Genomic DNA, 22,066 nt, shown 5'->3' on the forward strand with positions numbered 1-22,066 from the left:
AGTCAAAGGTCAACCCTTATTTTGAGTACAGAGCATTGCATTGAAGACAGCACATCCATTGCTTATTTAACCAAGTTATTCGCTAGTCTCCGCTGGTCATCTTTCTATGAGTAATAAACCACAGGCAGCCAAGGCTTAAAACTGTTAACAGATCAAAAAGGTAGTGCATATCAGCAAAAGCCAAGTTGTCTGGTAAAGTATAGGTCCGGTCAATTCAACGTCAGGACAGGCAGAAGTGGTTCACAGGTAAAGGTAACTGCTGCAGAACAACAATAAAATACAGTTTTTGGAGATTGCATAGTCAACTATGATTTCTCACTGTTTTCCGCTAGGGCACACTGAGACCACCAGAAGCAACATCATCCTCCATAAGATCATTGTGTTGCCAAGTCAAAACCAAGGTTCCAGCAGCATGGCAGGTGAGAGTGGGGGTATTGTATGTGTACTACAGTGTTAGAGTCAGTGTGTATGTGTGTGTGTATATGCATAGTGCTGGAGCCAGTGTGTGTGTGTGTGTGTGTGTGTGTGTTTGTGTATATTGTCAGAGTCAGTGTGGTATTACTGTGTGTGTAAATGTATAGTGCTACAGTATGTCTACTGTATTGTAGTGTCAGATTCAGTGTGTATTTTGTCAGTGTTAGTGTATGTACATATATATATATATATATATATATATATATATATATATATATACATACAGTATCTCACAAAAGTGAGTACACCCCTCCCATTTTTTAAAATATTTTATTATATCTCATGTGACAAAACTGAAGAAATGACACTGCTACAATATAAAGTAGCGAGTGTACAGTAGTGAGTATAACAGGGACCATTTGCTGTCCCCTCAAAATAACTCAACACACCATTAATGTCTAAACCTTGGCAACAAAAGTGAATACATCGCTACGTGGACATGTCCATGTTGGACATATTTTGTGTGGCCACCATTATTTTCTAGCACTGGCTTAACCTTCCTGCGCATGGAGTTCACAAAGCTTCACAGGTTGCCACTGGAGTCCTCTAGTCCTCTTCCACTCCTCAATCAGTACATCACAGGGCTGGTGGATTTTAGAGACCTTGTGCTCCTCCACCTTCCGTTTGAGGATGCCCTACAGATGCTCAGTAAGGTTTAGGTCTGGAGACATGTTTGGGCAGCCCATCACCTTTACCCTCAGCTTCTTTAGCAATGCAGTGGTCGTCTTGGAGGTGTGTTTTGGGGTCGTTATAAACATGGGTGACTTTAATCTTCCTGACATGAACAAGAAAATAAAAGTAGCTGGTTGTGTCCGGAGTGCAGATATTCTGAACTCCCTACTGGGATTATCTTTAAAACAAGTAGTTGAGGAGCCAACTCGCAAGGAGGCCATATTGGACTTAGTGTGAACGTTTGGGATCTACTGCTCATCAGTTTGTGTGGTTTCATATACGAACAGTCACACCGCACCAAAACAAGTTTTAGATTTTAGAAAAGCTGACTTTTTAAAAATGAGAATATTTATAGAGGAGTCATTATCAGACTGGGACAATTTAAATGGCGTTCAGGAGAAATTGGATTAAGATAAAAGAAAACTGTATTAGGGTGGTCAGTAAGAGTAAAAAAAGTTAAAGAAACCGCTGTGGTACTCTGCAGAAGTGGCCAAAATCATAAAAGACAAGAAGTTAGTCTTTAGTAAATACAAAAATACTCAAAGTGAGGCAGATCTATACAATTAGGCAGAAAGAAGCAAAGAAAGTTATAAGAGCTGCCAAATCACATCACATAGATTAAAAACAAAAGAAGGAAGGTATGTAGAAGAGGATAAAGGTCTAGCTGACTGCCTCAATGAATATTTCGGTTCAGTTTTTACAAATGAAATTGAGGGAATGGGACCTCAATTAGCAAAAAAAATTTGGACATGTGTGTTGAGTTATTTTGAGGGGACAGCAAACTTACACTGTTATACAAGCTGTACACTCACTTTACATTGTAGCAGAGTGTCATTTCTTCAGTGTTGTCACCTGCAATCGATTGAATATTGAGAGTGTGTGATTTATATATCCATTCAACAGGGGATTTTTTTGGATTTCTTATTGTTTGTATTTAGTTTTTTTCGTGTTTAATTATTATTTGTGGGGTAAGATGATCAGGTAATATGATCAGCATCAGGCTTTAGTGAATGAATATGATATGCACCCTTCAGTGGTAACACTGAAATGCATTAAGGGTTACATACGATGAAGCAGGGGCCGTGGCTAGCACTCAAAGGCAATGCACGCTTAGATACAGAGCTCCGAGGATTCTCTACTTTTAACCTCTCTTTTGGGTGATTTACCGCAACGATGGGCAAGAATTCTACAGCTTCTTTTTTCTACTAAGTCCCCTGGGGTGAAAGAAAAGCATCCGAGCACCTCCGTTCGTGCATTTTTTAAACATATCTCCCATCAGGAGCAAAGAGACTCACTTACCAAGATGGCGTCGGCTCCTTCAAGCCCGCGAAGCATACGTTCCGGCTCACGCTCCATTGCTGAATTCTATGCTCCACCACTTTCACAGCCTGAACCAGCATGGCAGGAAGCTGTAAAAGATCTCCCCACTAATGTCGGCCCTGTTCCATGCAGCGTTGTCCGGCATCTGTGATGACCTGCAGGACATCAAGACTACATCAGCTGGGAGACCGGGTGGCAGCTTTGGAGGAGACCAAAGATAAAATACACTCTACAGTGGATGAAATATCAGACTGTGTTTCGCTACAACAAGGTACTATTGCACGTATTTATAGACAAATGGAGGACCTTGACAATAGGGGACGGCGACGTATCCGCCTCCTCCCTGAATCGATCCCCAATGTAGACATTATCTCCACATTGACGTCTTTATTTAATGGGATTCTGGAAAGGCCGGTAGACACCCCTATTATTTTAGACCACGCTCACCGTGCGCTCAGACTGCTGCCTGCATGAATATCGCACAAAAGAACAAATACTACAGAAATGCAGATAAAAAGTACCCATCCTTTTTGAAGGTCATACTATAAACATATTTCAAAACATTTCCCCCATCACATGACAGAATCAGAGGCGGCTGCGCCCACTGACCGTGGTGCTTAGGGAGGCCTCTGTTCCCTATCAATGGGGGGTTTCCCTTCTCGCTGATTGCGAGGAAGGGAACACAAGCGGTGGTTCTATGTCAGCCGACGGATCTACCTGATATCCTAAAAACACTAGGACTCCATCTGTTGAAGATTCTGGATTGGACGAACTCATCGTTCAACTTTCCCAAACTATCAGATCCGGCAACTGAATGGTCATCGCCTCCTCAACGTCGGCCTAGACGTCAACGGGTCACCAGGAACACGAAGGCGGAGGACTGACTACTTTACCCACAGAACTTCCTAATGATTGTCCCTTCATGGCTGCAGAAGAAGGACTATATACAGTTGGACTCTCTTTTTGTCTGTAAATCCTCCATTTGAGGATCCAATCCGATGGTACAGTATTGACTTTCCTCTCTCCTTATGAGTTTCCTTTTTTTTTAGGATTACCTACCTACATTATACTTCACCGTGGCTGTCGTAGTGTCAGGGTCCATCCAGGCTGCGGAGCTGCATATCTCTGTTTTTCCCTGCCTTGCCTCAGTTCCCATGTTTTGCTGTGGTCCACTCCTGGATTTCCGTATGCTGTCCTGAACCTCTGATTCCTTGAATCCAGTCTGCTCTTTGCTTTAGCTCCTGTTTCCTTTATAAGGTGTGTCCCACCCGTTTGTTCTGTTTGTCTCAGTCTGCAGTCTAAAGGTATGTCCTTCTCGGTTCTGTGTTTGGATTCAATGTTTAGTTTCGTATGCAGGGCTTAGTGTTAGGACCCACCGTCATTGGAGTACTTTGGCGTAGTGGTGGGCTAAGCATACTATGGCCATATGATGTGACTGAATCTCCAATTGTTCTCTCATAGTCCTAGGCTAGTTCCTGTATCCATGTGCGTCTGTCTCTTATGTACCTTTGCCCTTCTTCCCTGAATCATCTGAGGATTCTGGTTCCTCTCTCCTCTCCCCATGTCCCAGTTAAGTAGTCCTATCCTTGCTTAAAGGAGAAGCGTCCGAGGATTCTGGCTCCTCACTCCTTCCCCTGTGTTCCTTGCCTTGTTCCCTGTCCTTTGTTGTGCCCTGTATCATGTATGTCTTGTATGGTTATGTTCCTTGCTCGGTCTCCCTGTTCCTTGCTCTGTCCTTGCTTGCTACGTTTCTGTTGATACTCTGCTTAGCTTCCCTACTCTCAGCCTGCAGCATCCTGCACATGATTCCAGTGCTATGTTTCATGCCTGCTCCAGGGTGCCTGCAGGATATTTCCAAGTTTTGTTCGTTTTGTCAGATCCAAGTTTTGTTCAGATTTCCACATCCAGCCAAGTTTCGTTCTGCTCTGTTCTGGACATCGTCAGCTGCTATGTCAGGGTGCTGGTATGTGGCTGCTCAACCCTAGATGCCCACCTGGGAGAGTGCAGTCGCCCTGCACCAGGCCCTGTCCTACTCCACTCCTGCGCAATACCTCCTGAACTCCATCTATGGGCGCGCTGGGTCATTACAGTCGTCCGTATGGACCCAGTTCCCTGACACGTAGATAATTACACCACGTCTCTCTCTTTTTCATGCTACATTTTTATATATATATTTTTGTATTTTTCTTGCGCTCCCTTATATTTAATACACACACCCCCTTATTACACTCATATAAGAGGATCCTCTCTCTGTCTTCGTATTGCATCCCACATGTTCATACAGTTTTTGTTTTACTTTTCACCTTTTTTGGTTATTATTTTCACAATGTTATCCACCTCCCCCGAGTTTGCCATTCAGAGATCCTTCGGTCTCTGGCGTTTGGTAGTTGCCCAGTTTACTGGTCGTGGTGCTCTCTCTTTGATGCCCTGGCATCTTGCTCTTATTATTGGGATAGGAGTATGTTTTGTTTTTTTTCCCCTTGTTTGGTATTTTGTTCTAATAACTATGGTTGCTCGTAATTTCATTGTACATTGCTATGCCTTGCCGTCACTTCCTACAGGTCCTGCCAGTCACCAACAAAATGGCCCTTGACCCAGTTAAATTGAACAAACCCGAGCAGAGATCCAAACTGTTTGCAGAACTCCAGCGTACTAAAGTAAAAATAGCCTTCCTCCAAGAAACACACTTTCAGGCCACTAAAGAACCCAAACTGACTAATAAAAAATGTCTAACTTCTCTCACCTCCAGTAATCAGGAGGCACAAAATGAGAGGAGTGGCAATTCTTCTGCATAAACATTTACCCTTTAGCACCCTGGATAGCTGGCAGGACTTGTAGGGCAGATGCCTTTTTGTAAAAGGGTTTTTAGGCCCCCACAAAATCACTTTGGCAAATGTTTATGCCCCTAATCTGCATCAATCACGATTTCTCAAGTTTGTTATAAAAAAAAACAAACGATGGACTTTCAGGAGGGTATGACCATATTGGGGGGCGACTTTAACATGACTATGAATCCTTTACTTCCATCCACGTTAGCTCAACTAGACACTCTTAGGTCTCAAATAGCTGCCCTCTTAAACGTCAATTCCTTCTCACTAAAAATATATATTTTTTTGAATATGGGGACAAACCCGGCAAGTTGCTGGCCAGAGCCCTTAGAGCCCAAAAGGCCACCCACTTTATTTCACCAATTTGTGACGAAACGGGCAAACAGCACTTGTTTCCGCAAGTTTTACCAGAAACTATACAACCTCCCATCGGTGCAAAATAATCTTCCTAACTATACTCAAATTCTAGATGCATACTTAGCTAAATATCTTCCAAACCCCCTGGGAGACGAAGATGCAGATTCAACTTTCCTATTAGATTAGAGGAGGTGTAGGAGGCCATAAAGACTACTCAACAGGGCAAGAGCCCTGGACCTGATGGTCTCACAACTGCCTTTTACAAAAAATTCCTCCCTATCCCCATTCAGTCAACGTATTCAATTCTCTGACTTCAGGTTCCCACTTAGATCCCCAATCCAATTTAGCACACATTTCGATCCTATTATAGCCTGGTAAACCCTCTTATGCGTCAGGCAGTTATCGCCCTATTTCATTACTGAACTCCGATGTCAAATTATTAGCAAGAATATTGGCCATGAGACATAAGCCCTTTATCCTCCATCTCATACACCGAGATCAGGTGGGTTTTGTCCCAGGTAGAGAGGCGAGGGACAATACTACCAGGGTTGTTGACCGTCTAAATTACTCAGATGAAATTCTGGTATGAAATTCTGTACAATTTTGGTGTGTTACTTACACACCAAATTTGGACCAAAAAAACCCCAATATTATATATATATATATATATATATCATGCCCAGGTTCTAGCATGTACTGGCTGCCTGGGCGTGATTGCTGTGATTGCTGATGGCCAGCTCCCATTGCCACTGCAGAGATTTAGTTATGAAGTTTTGGTAGTTACTGGTATACAGATATTATTTGATTTATGCAAAACAGATATTCCAGCAGAACATGTTGCACGGGCAGGAATGTAGACCGTAGGACAACAACGAAAGTGTGAACACCCAGGATGCAGCGAAAATAAAATATACAGCAATATTTACTGTACATGATCATGGCTTTAAGCTTTACACCACTGCACCCTTTAAAGTGTTGACTTTCTTTGTCAGTTAACCTTGTTTTAGCATCTCTATTTAGTATCTGCCCTCCTAATGTTATCCTTCGTCTCCCAAGACTCCCTTTCTAACTTTAACATCAACTAAACTTCCTGATCAGGTAGCCAAGAAGCTCTCGACCAAACAAGGTCTATCCAGAAAGCAGCTTATAAGGAGCCAGCAGCATGTTTGAGTCTATAGCCATTACATTTGAAATAATTAAATAATATAGGAAGTTCATTTTGAAAATCAGCCACAGCAAGGCTTCTCATCTCACTTTCTTTTTACCTAGATATCCAATATATCTGCTTGTATAAAAACCCCTTACTTTCAATCCTAAAACAGCGCATTCGAGTCTTTTAACAGCGTCTTTTCCGTTACGAAAGCTTTGCTGTAGCTCAGTGTCAGTTGCCTTTAACTGATTTGGAACACAATGCGAATAAACTGAAAGAAAGGTGGTGAATATGTTTGCCATTAAATCGTTTTAATATGTAGTTACCTAAAAACATTATGCAAAAAACAGCTACATTTATATAAATTAACAATCCTGAAATAAATTGAACCACCTTGCAACAAATTAAAGCAAATCAGCAGGGAGAAAAAGCTACCCATGTTCGGAATCTGAGAAACCATCAGCAAGCACTGTTATTGTGAAGTCATAGACCCCATAGTGAATTATGACATCATCCTGGCAGCATGCAGGTTGGTTGCACAGCATTCTATCTTCAGTGCAGTTGGGCGCTCGACACTTTCAGGCTGCTATTTCTTTAGTGAACTTGAAGTGTGGTTACCAACTACGTCAACAGCTACCAGAGAAGAAAAACTCACCAATCATTATGGCAGAGTGTCTCTTCTCAGGACTAAGGTGGATTTTAAAGAAGTGCTGCCCCAGAAAACTATGCAAATATTTGAACAGGCTCAAAAAGACTTCCGATATCGTTCCAACACATAGCACAAGAGATGAAAACAGCGAGCTCTTGACAGACAGAACCTTTCTGCTGAAGCGAAAGAAAGAAGGTAGCAGTACAGAAAACAGAATGAGACTGAGGAAAAGGAGGAGATGTACTGCTAACCGCCTGTATATCAGGAAAAAGGAGACAACAAAGCGCAGAAGAACCAGCACAGGCAGCTATGAACATGAGCGGAAGAGGCATAGAAATAACGAGAGCCATGATCTGGGGCAGCAGGTGAAACCAACAGCAGATGCACACCTGGAGGAGTACAGGAGCAGGAGGATGAAGGTTCCCAGGAAAAGGCGCAGAAGCGAGGACTGCAGCCTGGCCGCAAAACGATTCAGGAACCTTCTCCCCATGTCGGTGTCCTGCTTAAGGTTTCATTTTCAACTGGGACAAGGGAGCTTTGGAAAGGTCATGTTGGCCTCTGCTCCTTCCAAGGATTCCTTAATAGCGGTAAAAATGATACGCAAGAGATCTATGAAGTCTCTGCACATCATGAGAGAGAGGAGGATTCTGGAGGTAGCTAGGAACAGCCCGTTTCTATGCCACGGGTATGCAGCTTTCCAGACAGAGACCTGTGTGTTCCTCGCCATGGAGTTTATGGCTGGAGGAACCTTGGAGTCTTATATGGATAGTGTTGGCTACATGACACAGAACACAGCTGCATTCTACTCTGCAGAGCTGGTCTGTGGCATCCAATTCCTCCATTCCCAGGGCATTATTCATAGAGATCTGAAGCCGCAGAATATCTTACTTGATCGTGAGGGCCATGTCAAGATCAGTGATTTTGGTCTTGCTGTAGAAGGTGTTTTTGGAAGTACAGTGAGAGGACATTGTGGAACACGTCTATACATGGCCCCAGAAATATATCTAAAGAAGCAATATGGTGTTGCCGTCGACTGGTGGTCCTTCGGGGTGATTCTCTTCCGCATGCTTAACGGAACTTTTCCCTTCTTCACTGGCTACTGCAAGAAGGCAACTGTCCATTCTATTATCAATGGCAGGCCGAAATACACCAAGGCATTAAGCCAAGAAGCTGTGGATATACTGACTTGTCTGTTAAAGAAAGATCCTCAGCTTCGCCTCTGGATGACTGAATACATCAGGGAGCATCCGTTCTTTGACAGCATCAATTGGGAAGACATAGAGAGCAGGAGAATACCTCCCCCGTACCAGAAGGCTGAAAGACCCAATCGCCGCTTCAAGAACATCCAACCCATACCACCAGTTTTGGAGATCCCAGAGGACACTGCCTCTCCATCTAGTAAACAGAGCCTGTCTGACACCTCCTCTTTATTTAGTGATCAGAGCCTGGCCGGCGTGTCCTCTTCATCTAGTGACCAGAGCCTGTTCGGCTTCTCTTTTGTCACTCCAGACTGGATGTTTTGAAGATTTTGTCACAGCGATTCTCAAGACTTTTGTTGTCTCCAAGAAAGTCGAAAATAAAATTAAAAACCCTCCTCTAATTTTGGTGATAGTTTCTTTGTTGTTCTACAGTTACAGGGTGCATATGACCTCACAATGCAGGCTCAGCCTGACATCATATGTTGTGAATCTAATGGCTTCAGAATATAATGGCCCTATAAAAACAATAAATAATAATAATGACATCTTCCGTTTGTCCATAAGTTGCAATTTTCTAGCCTACCCCACCACTTTGTTTGTTGTATGCTGGTTACTTTTTCTAGACTGAGACAGTGTGTGTGTGGTGCTGCTCAGTTAAAACTTGCCGTGTGTATATGCCTTTTAAATTCTTTATATTTATATGACCTTTGGATGTAGTACTGAATTGATAAACACGCTTGCTACACCTACTATCATTGGCATTTTCAGGGATATAGTCAAACTATTACAGGGTTTTACATGGGAATTCAACTGCTATATGTGAATAATCTAACTAAAAGTCATATGTTTTTTATGTATGAAAAATCAGAAATGGTACCAGAAGATGAAAAAAATAAATCTGCTTATCAGGGAAGATCCCATGATTGGATTCCTAAGTGCAAGTACCCATGGAGAAAATGCAACATATGGTCACAGTCAAAGGTCAACCCTTATTTTGAGTACAGAGCATTGCATTGAAGACAGCACATCCATTGCTTATTTAACCAAGTTATTCGCTAGTCTCCGCTGGTCATCTTTCTATGAGTAATAAACCACAGGCAGCCAAGGCTTAAAACTGTTAACAGATCAAAAAGGTAGTGCATATCAGCAAAAGCCAAGTTGTCTGGTAAAGTATAGGTCCGGTCAATTCAACGTCAGGACAGGCAGAAGTGGTTCACAGGTAAAGGTAACTGCTGCAGAACAACAATAAAATACAGTTTTTGGAGATTGCATAGTCAACTATGATTTCTCACTGTTTTCCGCTAGGGCACACTGAGACCACCAGAAGCAACATCATCCTCCATAAGATCATTGTGTTGCCAAGTCAAAACCAAGGTTCCAGCAGCATGGCAGGTGAGAGTGGGGGTATTGTATGTGTACTACAGTGTTAGAGTCAGTGTGTATGTGTGTGTGTATATGCATAGTGCTGGAGCCAGTGTGTGTGTGTGTGTGTGTGTGTGTGTGTTTGTGTATATTGTCAGAGTCAGTGTGGTATTACTGTGTGTGTAAATGTATAGTGCTACAGTATGTCTACTGTATTGTAGTGTCAGATTCAGTGTGTATTTTGTCAGTGTTAGTGTATGTACATATATATATATATATATATATATACATACAGTATCTCACAAAAGTGAGTACACCCCTCCCATTTTTTAAAATATTTTATTATATCTCATGTGACAAAACTGAAGAAATGACACTGCTACAATATAAAGTAGCGAGTGTACAGTAGTGAGTATAACAGGGACCATTTGCTGTCCCCTCAAAATAACTCAACACACCATTAATGTCTAAACCTTGGCAACAAAAGTGAATACATCGCTACGTGGACATGTCCATGTTGGACATATTTTGTGTGGCCACCATTATTTTCTAGCACTGGCTTAACCTTCCTGCGCATGGAGTTCACAAAGCTTCACAGGTTGCCACTGGAGTCCTCTAGTCCTCTTCCACTCCTCAATCAGTACATCACAGGGCTGGTGGATTTTAGAGACCTTGTGCTCCTCCACCTTCCGTTTGAGGATGCCCTACAGATGCTCAGTAAGGTTTAGGTCTGGAGACATGTTTGGGCAGCCCATCACCTTTACCCTCAGCTTCTTTAGCAATGCAGTGGTCGTCTTGGAGGTGTGTTTTGGGGTCGTTATAAACATGGGTGACTTTAATCTCCCTGACATGAACAAGAAAATGAAAGTAGCTGGTTGTGTCCGGAGTGCAGATATTCTGAACTCCCTACTGGGATTATCTTTAAAACAAGTAGTTGAGGAGCCAACTCGCAAGGAGGCCATATTGGATTTAGTGTGAACGTTTGGGATCTACTGCTCATCAGTTTGTGTGGTTTCATATACGAACAGTCACAACGCACCAAAACAAGTTTTAGATTTTAGAAAAGCTGACTTTTTAAAAATGAGAATATTTATAGAGGAGTCATTATCAGACTGGGACAATTTAAATGGCGTTCAGGAGAAATTGGATTAAGATAAAAGAAAACTGTATTAGGGTGGTCAGTAAGAGTAAAAAAATTGAGGGAATGGGACCTCAATTAGCAAAAAAAATTTGGACATGTGTGTTGAGTTATTTTGAGGGGACAGCAAACTTACACTGTTATACAAGCTGTACACTCACTTTACATTGTAGCAGAGTGTCATTTCTTCAGTGTTGTCACCTGCAATCGATTGAATATTGAGAGTGTGTGATTTATATATCCATTCAACAGGGGATTTTTTTGGATTTCTTATTGTTTGTATTTAGTTTTTTTCGTGTTTAATTATTATTTGTGGGGTAAGATGATCAGGTAATATGATCAGCATCAGGCTTTAGTGAATGAATATGATATGCACCCTTCAGTGGTAACACTGAAATGCATTAAGGGTTACATACGATGAAGCAGGGGCCGTGGCTAGCACTCAAAGGCAATGCACGCTTGGATACAGAGCTCCGAGGATTCTCTACTTTTAACCTCTCTTTTGGGTGATTTACCGCAACGATGGGCAAGAATTCTACAGCTTCTTTTTCTACTAAGTCCCCTGGGGTGAAAGAAAAGCATCCGAGCACCTCCGTTCGTGCATTTTTTAAACATATCTCCGATCAGGAGCAAAGAGACTCACTTACCAAGATGGCGTCGGCTCCTTCAAGCCCGCGAAGCATACGTTCCGGCTCACGCTCCATTGCTGAGTTCTATGCTCCACCACTTTCACAGCCTGAACCAGCATGGCAGGAAGCTGTAAAAGATCTCCCCACTAATGTCGCCCCTGTTCCATGCAGCGTTGTCCGGCATCTGTGATGACCTGCAGGACATCAAGACTACATCAGCTGGGAGACCGGGTGGCAGCTTTGGAGGAGACCAAAGATAAAATACACTCTACAGTGGATGAAATATCAGACTGTGTTTCGCTACAACAAGGTACTATTGCACGTATTTATAGACAAATGGAGGACCTTGACAATAGGGGACGGCGACGTATCCGCCTCCTCCCTGAATCGATCCCCAATGTAGACATTATCTCCACATTGACGTCTTTATTTAATGGGATTCTGGAAAGGCCGGTAGACACCCCTATTATTTTAGACCACGCTCACCGTGCGCTCAGACTGCTGCCTGCATGAATATCGCACAAAAGAACAAATACTACAGAAATGCAGATAAAAAGTACCCATCCTTTTTGAAGGTCATACTATAAACATATTTCAAAACATTTCCCCCATCACATGACAGAATCAGAGGCGGCTGCGCCCACTGACCGTGGTGCTTAGGGAGGCCTCTGTTCCCTATCAATGGGGGGTTTCCCTTCTCGCTGATTGCGAGGAAGGGAACACAAGCGGTGGTTCTATGTCAGCCGACGGATCTACCTGATATCCTAAAAACACTAGGACTCCATCTGTTGAAGATTCTGGATTGGACGAACTCATCGTTCAACTTTCCCAAACTATCAGATCCGGCAACTGAATGGTCATCGCCTCCTCAACGTCGTCCTAGACGTCAACGGGTCACCAGGAACACGAAGGCGGAGGACTGACTACTTTACCCACAGAACTTCCTAATGATTGTCCCTTCATGGCTGCAGAAGAAGGACTATATACAGTTGGACTCTCTTTTTGTCTGTAAATCCTCCATTTGAGGATCCAATCCGATGGTACAGTATTGACTTTCCTCTCTCCTTATGAGTTTCCTTTTTTTTTAGGATTACCTACCTACATTATACTTCACCGTGGCTGTCGTAGTGTCAGGGTCCATCCAGGCTGCGGAGCTGCATATCTCTGTTTTTCCCTGCCTTGCCTCAGTTCCCATGTTTTGCTGTGGTCCACTCCTGGATTTCCGTATGCTGTCCTGAACCTCTGATTCCTTGAATCCAGTCTGCTCTTTGCTTTAGCTCCTGTTTCCTTTATAAGGTGTGTCCCACCCGTTTGTTCTGTTTGTCTCAGTCTGCAGTCTAAAGGTATGTCCTTCTCGGTTCTGTGTTTGGATTCAATGTTTAGTTTCGTATGCAGGGCTTAGTGTTAGGACCCACCGTCATTGGAGTACTTTGGCGTAGTGGTGGGCTAAGCATACTATGGCCATATGATGTGACTGAATCTCCAATTGTTCTCTCATAGTCCTAGGCTAGTTCCTGTATCCATGTGCGTCTGTCTCTTATGTACCTTTGCCCTTCTTCCCTGAATCATCTGAGGATTCTGGTTCCTCTCTCCTCTCCCCATGTCCCAGTTAAGTAGTCCTATCCTTGCTTAAAGGAGAAGCGTCCGAGGATTCTGGCTCCTCACTCCTTCCCCTGTGTTCCTTGCCTTGTTCCCTGTCCTTTGTTGTGCCCTGTATCATGTATGTCTTGTATGGTTATGTTCCTTGCTCGGTCTCCCTGTTCCTTGCTCTGTCCTTGCTTGCTACGTTTCTGTTGATACTCTGCTTAGCTTCCCTACTCTCAGCCTGCAGCATCCTGCACATGATTCCAGTGCTATGTTTCATGCCTGCTCCAGGGTGCCTGCAGGATATTTCCAAGTTTTGTTCGTTTTGTCAGATCCAAGTTTTGTTAAGATTTCCACATCCAGCCAAGTTTCGTTCTGCTCTGTTCTGGACATCGTCAGCTGCTATGTCAGGGTGCTGGTATGTGGCTGCTCAACCCTAGATGCCCACCTGGGAGAGTGCAGTCGCCCTGCACCAGGCCCTGTCCTACTCCACTCCTGCGCAATACCTCCTGAACTCCATCTATGGGCGCGCTGGGTCATTACAGTCGTCCGTATGGACCCAGTTCCCTGACACGTAGATAATTACACCACGTCTCTCTCTTTTTCATGCTACATTTTTATATATATATATTTTTGTATTTTTCTTGCGCTCCCTTATATTTAATACACACACCCCCTTATTACACTCATATAAGAGGATCCTCTCTCTGTCTTCGTATTGCATCCCACATGTTCATACAGTTTTTGTTTTACTTTTCACCTTTTTTGGTTATTATTTTCACAATGTTATCCACCTCCCCCGAGTTTGCCATTCAGAGATCCTTCGGTCTCTGGCGTTTGGTAGTTGCCCAGTTTACTGGTCGTGGTGCTCTCTCTTTGATGCCCTGGCATCTTGCTCTTATTATTGGGATAGGAGTATGTTTTGTTTTTTTTCCCCTTGTTTGGTATTTTGTTCTAATAACTATGGTTGCTCGTAATTTCATTGTACATTGCTATGCCTTGCCGTCACTTCCTACAGGTCCTGCCAGTCACCAACAAAATGGCCCTTGACCCAGTTAAATTGAACAAACCCGAGCAGAGATCCAAACTGTTTGCAGAACTCCAGCGTACTAAAGTAAAAATAGCCTTCCTCCAAGAAACACACTTTCAGGCCACTAAAGAACCCAAACTGACTAATAAAAAATGTCTAACTTCTCTCACCTCCAGTAATCAGGAGGCACAAAATGAGAGGAGTGGCAATTCTTCTGCATAAACATTTACCCTTTAGCACCCTGGATAGCTGGCAGGACTTGTAGGGCAGATGCCTTTTTGTAAAAGGGTTTTTAGGCCCCCACAAAATCACTTTGGCAAATGTTTATGCCCCTAATCTGCATCAATCACGATTTCTCAAGTTTGTTATAAAAAAAAACAAACGATGGACTTTCAGGAGGGTATGACCATATTGGGGGGCGACTTTAACATGACTATGAATCCTTTACTTCCAACCACGTTAGCTCAACTAGACACTCTTAGGTCTCAAATAGCTGCCCTCTTAAACGTCAATTCCTTCTCACTAAAAATATATATTTTTTTGAATATGGGGACAAACCCGGCAAGTTGCTGGCCAGAGCCCTTAGAGCCCAAAAGGCCACCCACTTTATTTCACCAATTTGTGACGAAACGGGCAAACAGCACTTGTTTCCGCAAGTTTTACCAGAAACTATACAACCTCCCATCCAAAATAATCTTCCTAACTATACTCAAATTCTAGATGCATACTTAGCTAAATATCTTCCAAACCCCCTGGGAGACGAAGATGCAGATTCAACTTTCCTATTAGATTAGAGGAGGTGTAGGAGGCCATAAAGACTACTCAACAGGGCAAGAGCCCTGGACCTGATGGTCTCACAACTGCCTTTTACAAAAAATTCCTCCCTATCCCCATTCAGTCAACGTATTCAATTCTCTGACTTCAGGTTCCCACTTAGATCCCCAATCCAATTTAGCACACATTTCGATCCTATTATAGCCTGGTAAACCCTCTTATGCGTCAGGCAGTTATCGCCCTATTTCATTACTGAACTCCGATGTCAAATTATTAGCAAGAATATTGGCCATGAGACATAAGCCCTTTATCCTCCATCTCATACACCGAGATCAGGTGGGTTTTGTCCCAGGTAGAGAGGCGAGGGACAATACTACCAGGGTTGTTGACCGTCTAAATTACTCAGATGAAATTCTGGTATGAAATTCTGTACAATTTTGGTGTGTTACTTACACACCAAATTTGGACCAAAAAAACCCCAATATTATATATATATATATATATATATATATATATATATATATCATGCCCAGGTTCTAGCATGTACTGGCTGCCTGGGCGTGATTGCTGTGATTGCTGATGGCCAGCTCCCATTGCCACTGCAGAGATTTAGTTATGAAGTTTTGGTAGTTACTGGTATACAGATATTATTTGATTTATGCAAAACAGATATTCAAGCAGAACATGTTGCACGGGCAGGAATGTAGACCGTAGGACAACAACGAAAGTGTGAACACCCAGGATGCAGCGAAAATAAAATATACAGCAATATTTACTGTACATGATCATGGCTTTAAGCTTTACACCACTGCACCCTTTAAAGTGTTGACTTTCTTTGTCAGTTAACCTTGTTTTAGCATCTCTATTTAGTATCTGCCCTCCTAATGTTATCCTTCGTCTCCCAAGACTCCCTTTCTAACTTTAACATCAACTAAACTTCCTGATCAGGTAGCCAAGAAGCTCTCGACCAAACAAGGTCTATCCAGAAAGCAGCTTATAAGGAGCCAGCAGCATGTTTGAGTCTATAGCCATTACATTTGAAATAATTAAATAATATAGGAAGTTCATTTTGAAAATCAGCCACAGCAAGGCTTCTCATCTCACTTTCTTTTTACCTAGATATCCAATATATCTGCTTGTATAAAAACCCCTTACTTTCAATCCTAAAACAGCGCATTCGAGTCTTTTAACAGCGTCTTTTCCGTTATGAAAGCTTTGCTGTAGCTCAGTGTCAGTTGCCTTTAACTGATTTGGAACACAATGCGAATAAACTGAAAGAAAGGTGGTGAATATGTTTGCCATTAAATCGTTTTAATATGTAGTTACCTAAAAACATTATGCAAAAAACAGCTACATTTATATAAATTAACAATCCTGAAATAAATTGAACCACCTTGCAACAAATTAAAGCAAATCAGCAGGGAGAAAAAGCTACCCATGTTCGGAATCTGAGAAACCATCAGCAAGCACTGTTATTGTGAAGTCATAGACCCCATAGTGAATTATGACATCATCCTGGCAGCATGCAGGTTGGTTGCACAGCATTCTATCTTCAGTGCAGTTGGGCGCTCGACACTTTCAGGCTGCTATTTCTTTAGTGAACTTGAAGTGTGGTTACCAACTACGTCAACAGCTACCAGAGAAGAAAAACTCACCAATCATTATGGCAGAGTGTCTCTTCTCAGGACTAAGGTGGATTTTAAAGAAGTGCTGCCCCAGAAAACTATGCAAATATTTGAACAGGCTCAAAAAGACTTCCGATATCGTTCCAACACATAGCACAAGAGATGAAAACAGCGAGCTCTTGACAGACAGAACCTTTCTGCTGAAGCGAAAGAAAGAAGGTAGCAGTACAGAAAACAGAATGAGACTGAGGAAAAGGAGGAGATGTACTGCTAACCGCCTGTATATCAGGAAAAAGGAGACAACAAAGCGCAGAAGAACCAGCACAGGCAGCTATGAACATGAGCGGAAGAGGCATAGAAATAACGAGAGCCATGATCTGGGGCAGCAGGTGAAACCAACAGCAGATGCACACCTGGAGGAGTACAGGAGCAGGAGGATGAAGGTTCCCAGGAAAAGGCGCAGAAGCGAGGACTGCAGCCTGGCCGCAAAACGATTCAGGAACCTTCTCCCCATGTCGGTGTCCTGCTTAAGGTTTCATTTTCAACTGGGACAAGGGAGCTTTGGAAAGGTCATGTTGGCCTCTGCTCCTTCCAAGGATTCCTTAATAGCGGTAAAAATGATACGCAAGAGATCTATGAAGTCTCTGCCCATCATGAGAGAGAGGAGGATTCTGGAGGTAGCTAGGAACAGCCCGTTTCTATGCCACGGGTATGCAGCTTTCCAGACAGAGACCTGTGTGTTCCTCGCCATGGAGTTTATGGCTGGAGGAACCTTGGAGTCTTATATGGATAGTGTTGGCTATATGACACAGAACACAGCTGCATTCTACTCTGCAGAGCTGGTCTGTGGCATCCAATTCCTCCATTCCCAGGGCATCATTCATAGAGATCTGAAGCCGCAGAATATCTTACTTGATCGTGAGGGCCATGTCAAGATCAGTGATTTTGGTCTTGCTGTAGAAGGTGTTTTTGGAAGTACAGTGAGAGGACATTGTGGAACACGTCTATACATGGCCCCAGAAATATATCTAAAGAAGCAATATGGTGTTGCCGTCGACTGGTGGTCCTTCGGGGTGATTCTCTTCCGCATGCTTAACGGAACTTTTCCCTTCTTCACTGGCTACTGCAAGAAGGCAACTGTCCATTCTATTATCAATGGCAGGCCGAAATACACCAAGGCATTAAGCCAAGAAGCTGTGGATATACTGACTTGTCTGTTAAAGAAAGATCCTCAGCTTCGCCTCTGGATGACTGAATACATCAGGGAGCATCCGTTCTTTGACAGCATCAATTGGGAAGACATAGAGAGCAGGAGAATACCTCCCCCGTACCAGAAGGCTGAAAGACCCAATCGCCGCTTCAAGAACATCCAACCCATACCACCAGTTTTGGAGATCCCAGAGGACACTGCCTCTCCATCTAGTAACCAGAGCCTGTCTGACACCTCCTCTTTATTTAGTGATCAGAGCCTGGCCGGCGTGTCCTCTTCATCTAGTGACCAGAGCCTGTTCGGCTTCTCTTTTGTCACTCCAGACTGGATGTTTTGAAGATTTTGTCACAGCGATTCTCAAGACTTTTGTTGTCTCCAAGAAAGTCGAAAATAAAATGAAAAACCCTCCTCTAATTTTGGTGATAGTTTCTTTGTTGTTCTACAGTTACAGGGTGCATATGACCTCACAATGCAGGCTCAGCCTGACATCATATGTTGTGAATCTAATGGCTTCAGAATATAATGGCCCTATAAAAACAATAAATAATAATAATGACATCTTCCGTTTGTCCATAAGTTGCAATTTTCTAGCCTACCCCACCACTTTGTTTGTTGTATGCTGGTTACTTTTTCTAGACTGAGACTGTTACAGGGTCACCGTACCCAAGGCTGGGCACCCCTGCTTGAGGGCTGAGGAATCACCAGTCGGTCCCTCATACGGATCGCACTCAGCTATCCACGGATCATCCAGACCACCATTCGTAGTAAACCAAGAAGAACTCTCTTTATTACAAACACACAGAACTTATATGCAATCTCAATGCAATGTGTACCGAACCCAACCCCCAATCCCATCAGCCACATCCCATCACAAATCCCATCAGTATACAGGGAATGTATCAGGTGAGGGGATTACAGAATACAATGGGTTCCCCCACCTGTGTTATCCCCCCTGTAGTGCGGGTGCCGTCTGGGCAGACAGGGCTGTGTTGGCTGATTAAGAGCCCCAGCCAGATTATAGGATCGTCTCTTTGAAGGCTGGGGCTGAATCCACATCAGTCTCTGGGCCGGTTACACAATAAACACAATATAATATATTACCGGGTCACGGTATACAGAACCGGACACAAAAGTGCTCCGTGACCCGGCTAAACTTCATATGACATATGAGCCAGCTAGCCTGGCCCTGTCACAGATCTCCCCCTTGACCAACGGTCCGGCAGACCAGGCAGATCCACACGGGTCTGCTGCAGGCTGTCCGAGTGGACAAAGTTCAAAGGTGCAGGACTTAGTTCATGGCCCCCTTTGTCAGAATTATCCATTGAAGGTGGGCCAGGGCCCTGGTTGCCCAAAAGGATAGTCAGTAGTCCTCTGTGAATTGGAGGACGGTCCCAGCTCAGCCGGGGGCACATGGCTATCCCCCTCACCGGGGTAACAGGGGCACGTGGGGACTCTTGCTCCCTAGTCTTGGGAACTGAGTCTGGGGCAGCTGCCAGGCCAGGGCGGTTGCATGGAAGGAAAACCCTGCTGATCGGGCCGGGGGCACTCGGGGAACCAGGGAAACACGTACAGGTAGTAAGCGAGGCCTCTACCGGGACACTGGAGTGACCTAGGGGACACTCTGGGACAGGAACAGGTGCCCTTACAGGGTTATTGGGCGAGCTAAGCAGCTCTGCGGGGTACTCAGGGGACCCAGGGGAATACTCCGGGGCAGGGACAGGTGCCAATACTGAACCACCGGGAGGGTTAAGCAGACCCTTGATCTTCCTCTCTGGGACAGGTGCCTCTGCCTGGGCACGGGGAGAGTCAGAGGAACACTCTGGGACAGTGACCTGGGCTTCTAGGAGGACACTTGGGGAACCAGGGATCACTTCGGAGAACACAGGCATAGGAACCAGGGCCTGCGCCAGGCTACTGAGAGGACCCAGGGAACTCGGCAGCCCCTCTGGCGTCCTCGCTAGGTTAGGGAATGGTGCCTCTACCGGGTCACCGGGGACTTCAGTGGGAACCTCTGGGGCAGTGACCCGGACTTCTCCCAGGACACTCGGGAAATCAGGGGGACAGTCTGGGGCACTGGCTTCTACGGGCATAGCTAGGGGTTTGGTGAGGGGAATTGTGCCACTTACTCGGGCGGTGGGGACAGTCATCTCTTCTGCCGGGGTAGAGCAGCCAGGGTTGTTGGTGAGGACTTGGGTCGGAGCTTTTGGCTTCCTCCTCCGCTTCTTCTTGCTGGCGAGGACCTCGGTTCTTCTCGCCAGGGCAGGGGCCGCAGAGTAGGTGAAGAGGACCTCGGTCCCACTCCCGCAAGCTGTAGTACCATGCTCCCAGTCTCCTTGTAACTCCTGGAGCTCCACTCTCCGCAGCAATTCTTTATAGTCCCTCTCGAGCTGCCATTCCTCTTGGACCAGGCAATCCATAACAGCCTCCAGCTCGGGGGGAATAGCATAAACCAGGACTTCTGCACGGTTGTCCCAGATTGTATCCCTGCGGTACTGGCAGGGGCTTCCGAAGGACGAGTCAAATTGGAAGGCATCATATATCAGTCCTGGGTCGACGGGGCTATACAGCATCAGAGGGTCGCTGTGGTCTTCACCTGCTAACTGCTGGGAGAATCCCTGGTAGCGGCTCTGGAGGTCGAGCTCTGCATATATGAGACCCCTCAATTCGTCTTCCCACTCCGGCAACGGGTTGTCCCCCAGGAGTGGAACTCGTAGATCCCACATTGTCCAGTACTGTGCCCAGTACGTTTCAAAGTGGGGATGGGAGAAATCATCCCTCCAGTCTGCAGGCGCAGACTCTAACTGCCTCTGCTGGTGTTCCAGCTCACACACCTCGGCTGTAACCCAGTCTGTCTCACCCTCTGGTTCTCGGAAGGGTTGGATATCCTGGTATGATATTTTGGTGGTCTGTTCCCCTAGTCTGGGAGATACAGACCCACTCTGGCTCAGTTCCTGGTGACACATTTTAATCACCGCCGTCACTTGCTCCGATGTAGCCCCTCCTGGGTACAGGGATAGGTGCCATAGAATGTTCTTTTGTAGAGCACTCAGTCCGAGGCTCTCCTCTGGGGCATCCTGGTGCCGGTCCATCTCTCTGCAGTCCGCAATCAGAGTAGCCTTTCCTTTGCTACAAACCTCCAGGAGCTCTCTTGGTGTCTCTCGTCTGCAATCCCAGTTGGTGGTTTGGATTTCACCCAAATCGTGGGATTCTTCCCACCGCTGCCAACCAATGTTACAGGGTCACCGTACCCAAGGCTGGGTACCCCTGCTTGAGGGCTGAGGAATCACCAGTCAGTCCCTCATACGGATCGCACTCAGCTATCCACGGATCATCCAGACCACCATTCGTAGTAAACCAAGAAGAACTCTCTTTATTACAAACACACAGAACTTATATGCAATCTCAATGCAATGTGTACCGAACCCAACCCCCAATCCCATCAGCCACATCCCATCACAAATCCCATCAGTATACAGGGAATGTATCAGGTGAGGGGATTACAGAATACAATGGGTTCCCCCACCTGTGTTATCCCCCCTGTAGTGCGGGTGCCGTCTGGGCAGACAGGGCTGTGTTGGCTGATTAAGAGCCCCAGCCAGATTATAGGATCGTCTCTTTGAAGGCTGGGGCTGAATCCACATCAGTCTCTGGGCCGGTTACACAATAAACACAATATAATATATTACCGGGTCACGGTATACAGAACCGGACACAAAAGTGCTCCGTGACCCGGCTAAACTTCATATGACATATGAGCCAGCTAGCCTGGCCCTGTCACAGAGACAGTGTGTGTGTGGTGCTGCTCAGTTAAAACTTGCCGTGTGTATATGCCTTTTAAATTCTTTATATTTATATGACCTTTGGATGTAGTACTGAATTGATAAACACGCTTGCTACACCTACTATCATTGGCATTTTCAGGGATATAGTCAAACTATTACAGGGTTTTACATGGGAATTCAACTGCTATATGTGAATAATCTAACTAAAAGTCATATGTTTTTTATGTATGAAAAATCAGAAATGGTACCAGAAGATGAAAAAAATAAATCTGCTTATCAGGGA

Source organism: Sceloporus occidentalis, unplaced genomic scaffold (assembly GCF_023333645.1).
Source record: "Sceloporus occidentalis isolate IW3139 unplaced genomic scaffold, rSceOcc1.0.p SCAF_179, whole genome shotgun sequence".
Lineage (NCBI taxonomy): Eukaryota > Metazoa > Chordata > Lepidosauria > Squamata > Phrynosomatidae > Sceloporus > Sceloporus occidentalis.